The 11,891-nt window shown below is 40.3% G+C and overlaps 1 protein-coding gene across 1 annotated transcript in view; it reads left to right on the top strand.

Moving 5' to 3' along the window:
- Nucleotides 1-2,330: 2,330 nt before the first annotated feature.
- LOC121918977 overlaps nucleotides 2,331-11,891 on the top strand; it is a 44,967-nt gene continuing 35,406 nt past the window's right edge. Inside the window, exon 1 of the transcript XR_006101360.1 lies at nucleotides 2,331-2,405. The gene's annotated coding sequence lies outside the window, so the exon portion shown is untranslated. The remainder of the gene's footprint in view (nucleotides 2,406-11,891) is intronic.

Here is an 11,891-nt window from a genome sequence, read left to right as displayed (position 1 = left end):
TGGAACCTGCCAGTGCTGAACCTGGGGAAAATAGAGCAGATGGTGCAATGGGGAAATACAACACAGAATAGGTAGAGAGGTAGTACAGGAATATCTGGCTACTCCAAACTAATTCAAGTCTCCAAGACCAGATGAACTACATCAAAGGTTATTAAAAGAACTGACAGAAGTAATTTCAGAACCACTGGCAATAACCTTTGAGAAATGGAGAACAGGAGAGGTTCCAGCAGACTGGAATATGGCAAATGTTGTCCCTATGTTCAAAAAAGAGAAAAAAGGAGGACCCAAACAACTACTGCCCAGTCAGCCTAATATCAATACCAGGAAAGATTCTAGAGCTAATCATTAAACAGACAGTCTATAAGCACTTAGAAAGGAATGTCATGATTACTACAAGCCAACATGGGTTCCTTAAAAACAAGCCATGTCAAACTAATCTGACCTCTTTTTTAAATAGAATCACAAACTTGCTTGATGAAAGGAATGCTGTGGCTGTAGTGTATTTTGATTACAGTAAAGCTTTGACACAGTTCCCCCATAATATCCTTGTAAAAAGCTAGTAAAATTTGGGGTAAACAATGTGATCATTAGGTGGATTTGTAATTGTTGATCAACCAAACCCAAAAAGTACTCAACAATGACTCCTCCTCAACCTGGAGAGAAATGACCAGTGGGGTGCCACAGGGTTCTGTCCTGGGCCCAGTGCTATTCAACATCTATATCAATAACTTGAATGATGGGATAAAGGACATATTTATCTAATTTGTAGATTACACAAAATTAGGGATTACTAAAACTCCAGAGGACAGGGTCAAAATTCAAAATGACTTTAACAGATTAGAAAGCTGGGCCAAAGCTAACAAACTGAATTTCAGCAGGGAAAAATGTATGATACTACAGTTGGGCATTAAAAATGAAATGCACAAATATAGAATGGGCGACACTTGGCTTGATGGTTATGCATGCAAAGGGGATCTAGGGGTCTTAGTGGACCACAAGTTGAACGTGAGTCAGCAATGTGATGTGGCAGCTAAGAAAGCCAATGCAATTCTAGGCTGCATCAAAAGGGGTATTGTGTCTAGATCAAGAGAAGTAATAGTACCATTCCATTCTGCTTTGGTCAGACTTCACTTGGAACACTATGTCCACTTCTGGGCACCACAGTTCAAGAAGGATGTTGACAAGCTAGAGCATGTCCAGAGGAAGGTAACCAACGTGATGAAAGGTCTGGAAACCATGTCCTATGAGAAACAGCATAGGGAGCTGGGTATGTTAAGGCTGGAGAAGAGAAGATTAAGAGGTGACATGATAGCCATGTTTAAATATGTGAAGGGATGTCATATTGATGATGAAGCAAGCTTATTTTCTGCTGCTCCAGAGACTAGGACATGGATCAACAGATTGAAACTATGGGGATCATGACAACCTAAACATTAAGGAGAATTTCCTGATGGTAAGAGCAACAGTGGAATATGCTGCTTTGGACAGTGATGGAATCCCCTTCTGTGGAGGTTTTTAAATGGAGGCTGGATGGCCATTTGCTGGGAGTGATTTGAGTGATTCCTGCATGGCAGGCAGTTGGACTGAATAGCCCTTGTGGTCTCCTCCAATTCTATGAATCTATGATTAGATGAGCATTCATAATCAGGGATTCTCCTGTGATCTTGACTCTAACTCCCACCATTCTCCTCCAGATTGGCTTTTGGCTGGGACTGAGCAAAGCTGTAGCACAGCCCATCTAGAACACACCAGTTCAAGGAAGTTCGTATTACATGAAGACTGCTATAAAACCATATGTCTGAATTGTTCATTTCAGGTTCACTTGGTTCAGGAATAACGTGGTCCTCCAGATGCTGGATGGAAATTCACATGGTACCTCACCATTAGTTATGTTGTCTGGGGTCACTGGGAGAAAGCCATGTTTCCCTCCCATTACGGTCATTTCTTCTTAAAAGAAAAGCAAAAATGGGTTTCCCCTACCACACAGTGATGTTTGGGGTCCTTTAAAATATTATAGCCATTGAATAGAAAGCACTGCCCAGAAATTTGGTAGGATCATTTAATATTGGCTTATTCTTTGTTGATTTTGAAAGGTGGGTGTTTGTTTTTTTTAGATTAAAAAAAATCATATTTTCAATTAACATTCATACAGCAGTAAGCTACTGGTGAATTGTTGTTGCTGCTGCTGCTGTTCTGTGTCATTTCCCTCTTATGGTGGGTAAATCTATCACAGTGTTGTTTTGGCAAGATTTGTTCAGAGGAGGTTTGCCTTTGCCTTCCTCTGAAGCTGAGAAAGTGTGATTTGCCCAAGGTTACCTTTGTCCATACCATGGGAATCAGTGGGAGATAAAGACCAGTCTGAAGAGAATGATGTGGATCAGCGACAGTTACATTCCACTTTCATGGTAATGACAATTTTTACATTTAGCAACCTTTGCCTGCCTATACTCACTAACTGCTAGTTTGCATCTTTGCCGACTTTCTGTTGTTTTGCCTTATCCCCCCCTTCTTTCATCACTCTATGCTGCCATTACTTTCTCTTCCCTCACTGCTCTCTGTAAGATCCCGTGTTTGACTGTGCATGAGAAATTTGTAAGTAAAACAACCCTTATTTTTAATATGTTTTTATGAAGATTGGGCTTACTTCTTTCTCAGCTAGATCCTGTAGGGGCAGGTGTGAGAATGATTGTTGTACTGCTTCTGCCTTGCCAATCTGAGTACTCTGCTAGACAATATACTGTACAAAATGCAGGAGTAATTCCCTCCGTATTCCTTTTGTCCCTGATGAGAGCAGATAAGGTAATTCTGTGACTTTCATATTAATATTTTCTTCTGCAATGATATGGAGAGTTAGGCTGTTAATTCTAGTTAGAGTCTAAGGTGTAATCAGAGCTACTGCTCTGAAGGGAGAATATATTCTATTTCCTGGTTTTTCTTGCCGATTAGTCCTATTTGGATGTAAATGGGAGTGCTGTTTTGTGCCTAATTCAAAGTCTTGATGAATGTTATTTGGTATTGTGGATGTTGTTTTGAATGTTGTTTCCTTTGAAGGTATTTACAGTAGAAGTCTGAAAAAGTGGTATCTGGTAACATTTACTACACATATTATATTTTACTGTTGTTATGTGCCTTGACATTGACGACAACCTATGGTGATCCTGTCATAGGTTTTCTTGGCAAGATTAATTGAGAGGAGGTTTACCACTGCCTTCCTCTAAGGCTGAGAGAGTATGACTTGCTCAAGGTCATGCAGTGAGTTTCCATGGCTGAGCAGGGATTGAACCCTTGTCTTCTGGAATCTTAATCCAAGGCTCTAACCACTACATCCTGCAGGCTCTCACATACTATATTTACTACTTTATGTAGTACTGTATAAATACTGTTATGAATTTGCATTTTTGAAAACAATATACATTATTATACTGTTTTGAACTTGTTTGGGTCATTATTCAAATGCTCCCCCCCCCCCTCTCTCTCTCTCTGTGTATGTGTGTACACACACACACACACACACACAACATACACACACATTATGGCTATGATTCTGGATACCAGGGTTTGATTCCCAGGCTTGGCCATCAAACCCACTGGGTGGCCTTCTGCAAGTCACACTCTCTCAGCCTCAGGAAAGGCAGTGGCATACCTCCTCTGAACAAATCTGGCCAAGAAAACCCCATGACAGGTTTGGCTTAGGGTCGCTATAAATCGGAAATGACTTGAAGACACACAACAGCAACACACACACACACACACACACACAGGTTACACACACATATATGATCTCTTAATCACTACAGTTGCTTAAAAAAGTAAATAAACACAGAGATCCTAATGACAGAGAGAAGAACACCTTTGGGATTAAACTAGGTTAGGTTGTAATGAGTAAGAGACCACAGCAAACAGAGAGACAGTCTCTTTGGCTCTCCAGAGATGTAACCCAGCTGTATTTGTGCAAGGGACTAATAGGCAATTGGAGGCAATATTGCTGTAAGCTTTGAACTGTGAATCCCCAAAAGGATAATTCAGCCTGACCAGCTTGTTGTCATGGTGACAAAAAGTACCACGACTTATTTTAATGTTAACTGTGTGTTGTGCTTGTCATGGAAGGGTATGGCTGAAATGTCATAATTTCGTGGCAGAAAATGTTTACTGCAGTAGCAGTTTTCAACCTTGGGTTCCACTTGTCCCCCTTATGTCATAGCCTAATGCTTTCTTGCCTAATGCAAATACTTAGAACCAGGCATCATATTATGTTGGCCACAAGGATCATGAATGAGTAGTACTCAGTGCAATGTATGAGATACAGGTTCACCACAGACTTAGTTTTTTCTGCACCCAAAATGTACCGGTATTTATTTATTTGGATTTGATTTCTATTTTTCTTTTTGTCACATGAGCAGGGTTGGAGGCAGGGAGCTAACAATTTACATAACAACACTTTTAAAATCAAAGTACGACTCCTGACCTACATGTCTGGAGTGAGAGGGTCTGAAGGGAAAAGCAATGTGTATTTAGCCTGAATTCTTGATTTAGGCTGCATCCGCACTGCATAAATAATCCAGTTTGACATCACTTTAATTGTTGTTGCTCAGTACAGTCAAATTCTGGGAACTGTAGTTTGGTGAGACATTTCACCTTCTTTGTCAGAGAGCTCTGGTGTCACTACACACTACAATCCCCAGACTTCCATAGCATTGAGCCAGGCCAAAGTGGTGTCAACCTGGATTATTTCTGTAGTATGGATGCAGCCTTAGGGTCCATACAGATAGACCAAAATAAAGCTGCTTCGAGTCACTTTGGAGGCATGCTGTTTAAATGATGCATGCATCCTAAGAGGCTGGAAACTGCGCCAAAGCCATGCTGCAGTCCTAAGGACTGGAGCGCAGCTTTGGCACAGCTTCTGGTCTCTTAAGATGCACATGTCATTTAAACAGCATACCTCCAAAGTGACCCAAAGCAGCTTTATTTTGGCTTGTCTGTATGGGCCCTTAAATTCCCTTTTCAGAACTTCATGTTGACTGTGCAAGGCTGACAGTGGAGCCATGAGACTTGTGGGTGTGGATGACATGTAAATCCTCAGAGATTGGGAATATTACTTAATAGACTGCAGTTCCAAGAAATGGCTTGAGAATTCTGGAAGCTGTAGTTCAAAAAGTAAACTTTCGAACACTGCTCTCCTCCCACCTTTCTTGCACATTAAAACTGTTGGTCCTTCACGCATCCAGGTACATGTTGGAAAAGGGCTGTGTTGTGGTCCATGTGTAACCAGATCTGAAATCTTTTTTGACAGCACAACTTAGCCCAGTGTTAGTGGAACCCAGAATGCAATCTGTGTTAGTAGAAAATAAAAAATTTCCTGGGGATTGGGCAAATTGTCTTGGTTTTATGGTGAATAGAATTATCAGGTTTCAGATTTTTTTTAATTCCACATTTATTTTTCATGTAAGTATTGTCTCTCAAAGCCACTCACATCTCCCTAAAATGAGACATGGACCCTCACATGAAGGCATACAACTGTAAAGCCAAAATACATCATGTAAGGAGAATGGGAGCAGGTAATAAAGAGCTGATGTGGATGCAGGAAGATCAGTTTCCCAGCATGAAGCTTGGGTTCTGTCAGTGTATTGTGAGACTGAAATTGAATTTCACTGCATTGAATATGGATGCTGGAAAGGTTGCAGCATAGTGACTGACATAAAGTGTCATCATCACACTATATAGGATATGCCAACGATGACACAATGAACATGATGGAAGGCAATCTTCCAGAGATCCCTGGCCAATAGAGGAGTGACTCTTCTTTGCTAGTCCTTGGCTATCTGACATTGTAGCACTGTCATTTTTTCTGGCAGGGAGATGAGAAAGCAAGTTCTTGGAAATGCTCTTTAGGTGTATCTGCACTATAGAGTTAGATCAGTTTCATCCCATTATAATTTCTAGGGCTCCATCCCAGGAATTTGTAGTTTAGGGGAGTGGTCAAGAGCTCCCCATCAAGGAATTGTAACAGTACCTAACTCCAAATCCCAGGATTCCATAGCATGAAACCATGACAAAGGATGAGATCATTCCATTGACAGAAATGAACTGGACTTGTAGTTGACTCTCAGTTCAGCTTTGGCAGCAGGACAGTGTCTCTCACTGCACCAGAGGGCAGTGGCCTGATTTGAGGGAGGAGGCAGGATAAGTGAGGTGGGACAGCTCTTCAACAGAAGGGAGTGGGTAAGGGGTCCAAAAGAATGGCTGCTGGTTGCCACTGCTGCCCCTCCCCACCACATTTGCCACCTGAATCAATTGCCTTACTCTGCTTAAAGGTTGGACAGGCTTGGCCTCTTCCACAGATCATAATAAAGGGTTGTGGAATATAGTGCATCTGTTGTTAGACTCTGACTCCCAACATCCCAAGCCAGCATAGCCAATACTGTAATGACTACTCAGAAATAATCCCACTGAATTCAATTAGCTTTATTCTCAAATTAGTGGCATAGGATTGAAGTGTAAGGCTGTGTCTGCATTGGCCAGGATACACTTGCGACATCCTGGTCCTACAGCTACCCCAAATTGCTCCCATTACCTTGCCTTTTGTTCCTATGGCATGGCAGTGGTCTGCACAGTCATCCCACTGAGTGCCCAGTGTTGTCTGCTGCTGCCATGGATCACTCACTTTTAGGGAAAGAATGTGTTGCCCAGCAATAAACATATGGCTGGATGCCTCATTTTGATCTCAGAAGTGAGCAACCTATGACAAATGCACCAGGTGGTTCAGCGGGAGGGCTTCAGATCTTCCTGGAAGATCCAGAGTAACAGGTAAGTTTTTAAAACTGTTTTAAGGTTGTTATTCCCCTGTTCTGGTATGGAACATGGCAGACGTCATCCAGATTGCTCACACCAGAGCTTGGGTTTAGAACATGCACCACTTGAACAGAATGACACCAGAACAGAGGGCGAGGGGAGAGACGGGCCTTTTGGCCCATGGAGACAAGGCTTACATCCCTCACTCACTTTGTGTTTACTCTTATGGAAGCATTTAGTTGTTAAATATAATAGCCACCTGGGTTCTTTGTAGGGATCTTGTAAAGCATTTCCACTTCCTATTGGAAAAACCATAACCAATCATAGTGAGATAATGAGTATCCCTGCATGTCCATGAAAGGATGCTTCTATCAGCATCCGCACTCTCTGAAAACCACCTTTAATACCATCTTAAGCAAACACCTCAAACAAGATGTGATTCTGTGACTTTGGCATCATTGCTTTTCTTTTCCTGTATGATTTTTTGACATGTTTGGCTGCTGAAAATGCCAGCGAACTTTCAAAGCTAGCATACTGAATTTTGCATCTTTTTTGTTGGCCCTGTAATGGGTTTCCATGGAATGTGTTATCCTAGATTTTGTTGTATAGTGAGGAGAGATTCTTCCATAGTAAACTACCCACAAGCATCAAGGGATCATTGATTTTGTGGAGTAAGCCTGCTGTTGAATTGCTATGCAGGGCAGACCAAAGCACCTTTATTCAGATATAAGTCCCATAAAGCTTCATGAGAATTACTCCCTGGACTGTGTGCACAGAATGGCTGCAGCCTTCATCATCTTTACTCCCTGGTGGTTGTATTGTATGTACTGTTTAGTTACCAGTGAAAGCAGATAAGGATCTTGCTACAGGGTGAAGATGCTAAAAGTTTCAAAAATTATTTTCAAGCACATTCACTGTACTGAGTTGCTTGTATGTTTTTTCTGCCTCTCTTCAAAATGAAGACCATCTTGAGATAACTTGCCTAGACGTCTATCTGTTCAAAATGCTTGTATATCAGCAATGAGTAGGATGCAAACATATAATATAGGGCTAAATCCAGCTGTTGAAAGAAACCCATTGAATCAGTGGGAAGTGGGAAGGGTTGATATATTCTTCCTATGAATGCAACTTCAACTCTGGAGAGAAATGTAGGGTTTCATAAAATTAATTTCATGCACTAACAGAATAGGTTCCCTTATTGGAACATGGATGGAGCAATTCCCCCCCCTCTCTCTTCTTCTATTACACTTTTAACAGATGCTGCTCCAAAAGACTGGGACCCTTCTGAAGCAGTTGTGGTTCATGAGGACTGACACGGGAGATAAAAAGGGGAAAGTCCTGTTCTAGAAGGAGCTGTCCACTTTTTGATGTTGGATTTTGCCTATGGTCCCCTGCTTTATCCCTAAAAATGCAACACAAATGAGACAAATGTGTATTTAAACTCATCTCACATAGAAAGAGTATGGATAAAGTATTGTCTATCATATGTATGTATGTATGTATGTATATGTATATGTATATATATGTAATCACAAATATAGATGTTCTGCCACATAATGGCTGACATCCTGTTAGTGGCATGTGCAAACCTACATCCAATGTTACAAGTGTGTGTGTGCGTGTGCGTGTGTGTGTATGGGGTCATTGCAGAGACTGACATTTTCTTCCTGCGTCTGCAACCACAAAAGTCCCTCTGTCCCCCAAGACTAACCATTCACAGTGATAGTCTCATTCCATGGCCATTTAGCTGATGGTGTCTGGGGACAGTGGGTATCAGAGAAGCACCTAGATAGCCAGATACACAATGACATCATTTGTTGAAACCACCAAAGAACCCACTGGGTTTCAGTGGATGATGTTATCACTGTGTGCCCAGATATGGGGAGATAGGCAGCCCACTTCTCCAGTCCCTCTGTCTGCTCTCCACCAGCTGCTGAATGGTAGTGGAGTGGGGCTATCGTAGTGAAACAATGAGCCCTGGGAATGTGAAAAGGTTGCCATAGTGTAGTTTCACTTGCAAAACTTATACACTGAGATTGGGGATGTAGGATCCTTGCCAGTGTGTGCTTTTGTTGTTGTTAACTGCCCTCAAGTCAATCTGGAAACATGGTGGCCCTATGGATGCGACATCTCCAAGACCCTCTGTCCTCAACTGTTCAGCTTAATTCCTGCAACCCTCCTTAATAGAGTCCATCCATCCAGCATGTGGCCTTCCTCTCTTCCTACTTCACTCCATCTTTCCCAGCATTATTGTCTTTTGCAATGAATCCTTCCTTCTCATGATGTGCCCAAAGTATGACAGCCTCAGTTTGGTCATCTTGGCTGCCAGAGAGCTTTCTAGCTTGATCTGCGCTAGGACCCATTTGTTTGTCTTTTTTGCTGTCCATGAGATCCTCACAACTCTTCTCCAGCACTACATCTCAAATGAATTGATTTTCTTCCTAACAACTTTCTTAACTGTCCAGTTCTCACATCTATACATGGTAATAAGAAATATGTTGGCTTGTATGATTCTAACTTTTGTGCTCAGTTGTATATCTTTGCAATTTATAATGTTTTCTAGTTCTTTCATAGCCACCCTCCTCATTCTTAATCTTCTTCTGATTTCCTGACTGCAGTCTCCATTTCTATCAATGTTTGATCCCAGGTATGGGAATTATTTTGCTATTTTTATTTCTTCATTGTCTAGGCTGAACTTGTGAAGGTCTTCTGTGGTCATTATTTTTGTTTTCCTTATGTTCAACATTAAGTCTGCTTTTGCACTTACTTGGGTGAAAGTATACAGCCTTGTCTGACCCCTTTGCCAATTGGGAACCATTCTGTTTCTCCATGTTTTGTTCTGACAGTAGCCTTTTGTCCTGAGTACAGATTCTTCACCAGGACTATCAGATGTGTTAGCACTCCCCTGTCTTTAAGGGCATTCCATTGCCTTTCATGACCTATGCATTCAAAAGCTTTGCTATAGTCTATAAAGCAGACACTGATTTTCTTTTGGAATCCCCTGGTGCCCTCCATTAGTCATCGTATGTTTGCAATGTGGTCCCTAGTGCCTCTTCTTTTTCCGCTTGGACCTCTGGGATTTCTCTCTCCCTGTGTGGTTGGAGTCTATGTTGCAGAATTTTGAGCATGATTTTGCTTGCATGGGAGATCAGTGCTATGGGTCTATAGTTGCTGCAGTCTCTTGTGTCTCCCTTTTTGTGGATGGGGATGTATATTGATCACATCCAATTGTAGGCCATCATTTTGTTTTCAATATCTGTTGACATATGTTGGTTACCACTAAAATTGACTCAGTCAATGTGGATTGCAGCAGTTCAATTGGAATATCATCTGTTCCTGGTGAGTTGTTTTTCACTATTTCTCTTATTGCAGTTTCCACTTCACTTTTTAGAATCTGGAGTTCATCTTCACATGGCTCTTCGTTCTCTGTGTCCTTCATTTCTATCATATCTTTTGTATAATTCTTCTGTGTATGGCATCCAACGTCTGTTTATTCCTTCCTGGTCTTGAATTATGTTATTTTCATTGTCATAGAGAGGCACATTTCAGAGCAAACAAACAAAACCTATCCTCATTGAAATCTGAAGGGCTTCTACAGGAATAGCCTAAAGTGTTTGACAGATCAGGTCTAAAACCTTTCTTCGTTCTTTGTTTTGGTCCAGTTGGATAACCTTTGTGATCATGTGATCATGCATATGGATCTGTATAGCAGACAGACAAACATTTCAAATTATTGTAAATATTATAGTATAGATGGTCTCTGCCTAGAAAATTTACAGCACTAAAAATATAATAATAATAATAATAATAATAATAATAATAATAATAATAATAATAATAATAATAATATATGTTTTAAATGTTTTTAAAGGGCACTTCATTTGGTAAAAAAACATATGATACATTCATTTTCTGTTCTGTTTAATGTTCATAGTGCTATATACACATAAGTCAATCTAATGAAAATTGGATTATATTATATTATACAAACCAATGCTTTTAAACCTTTCCAGAGTCCCAGACCTCTTTGAGAATCTAAGGAGAGGTATGGATTCCCATCTTCTCCCATACATTTAATTCCAATTTTCAAAGCAACAGGAAGAAAACAGAAGAAAAAACTATTTCCCCTCTCCATTTCATGCCTACCTTATGGATCACAAGTTAATAAGCCCTGATATAGACCAACAATTGCCCATTTTTGTTCAAATGGAAAATGAAATCAAGCCCAAAATCTCAAACCCCAAAAGAATGACTAAACAGCTGCCCAAAGACATTTTGCTGCCTGAAGTGAAGTATAATGTGTGTACATTTTCTTCAGTCAGTGGAGGCTGGTGGTACTCATATCAGTGGATCAGTGAATACAGTCCAGATAGTGTGAACATGGAAGGAGCTAACCATGTGGGGAGTAAGGTATAGCACCTAGGAGAGACTTTTAAAATTCTGAGTAAAACCCTGAGGAAATTTGCTGCCCCAGTGAGATTATTTTTAATGCATTTCATTAAGAAATTATTAAGAATACACTAAAAAAATAAAAATGTGTATATATATGAAGCAATAGAAAGAAAGAAGAGGAAAAAAGAAAAGATGAAGAAAAATAAGGAAAAAGCAAGAAAATACAAAACTACCAAAACACAGAAAAAAGAAAAAAGCAATTACTTTTTAAAATAAAAAGTATCTATGTATATGTATTTCTGTATAATCTAACTTCTCTAATTAAAAATTACTTCATAGACATCTTTTGTTAAGCCAGTCCTACCAATTATCAAAACTCACAGTTTCCATATCAGTCATCCCTACTTTTCTGCAAAAAAGCCAACCAGGAGTTCCCAATCCTTCAAAAAAGAAAGGAAGGAAGGAAAACTCTTTAGTGATTTTTCACTAATCAAAGTAGATAATTTGTCTATTTCAGCGAAGTCAACTGCCTCACTGACATTAGACCCATTAGCCTCCTGGGTCCTCAGATCCATGTAGAAAAGCCAGCCTGATGATAGTTAAATGTTTTTCTAGGACTGGTGACAGGAGTGGGTTTTTAAACTAAATCTGAACAATAGATTTAGATTACGGGGAAAATCATGCAGTCCATACAGGTCTCCCTTTCAAAA

Source organism: Sceloporus undulatus, chromosome 1, assembly GCF_019175285.1.
Source record: "Sceloporus undulatus isolate JIND9_A2432 ecotype Alabama chromosome 1, SceUnd_v1.1, whole genome shotgun sequence".
Lineage (NCBI taxonomy): Eukaryota > Metazoa > Chordata > Lepidosauria > Squamata > Phrynosomatidae > Sceloporus > Sceloporus undulatus.
The sequence above is the reverse complement of the archived record's forward strand: the minus strand, read 5'-3'. Positions and strand labels throughout refer to the sequence as shown.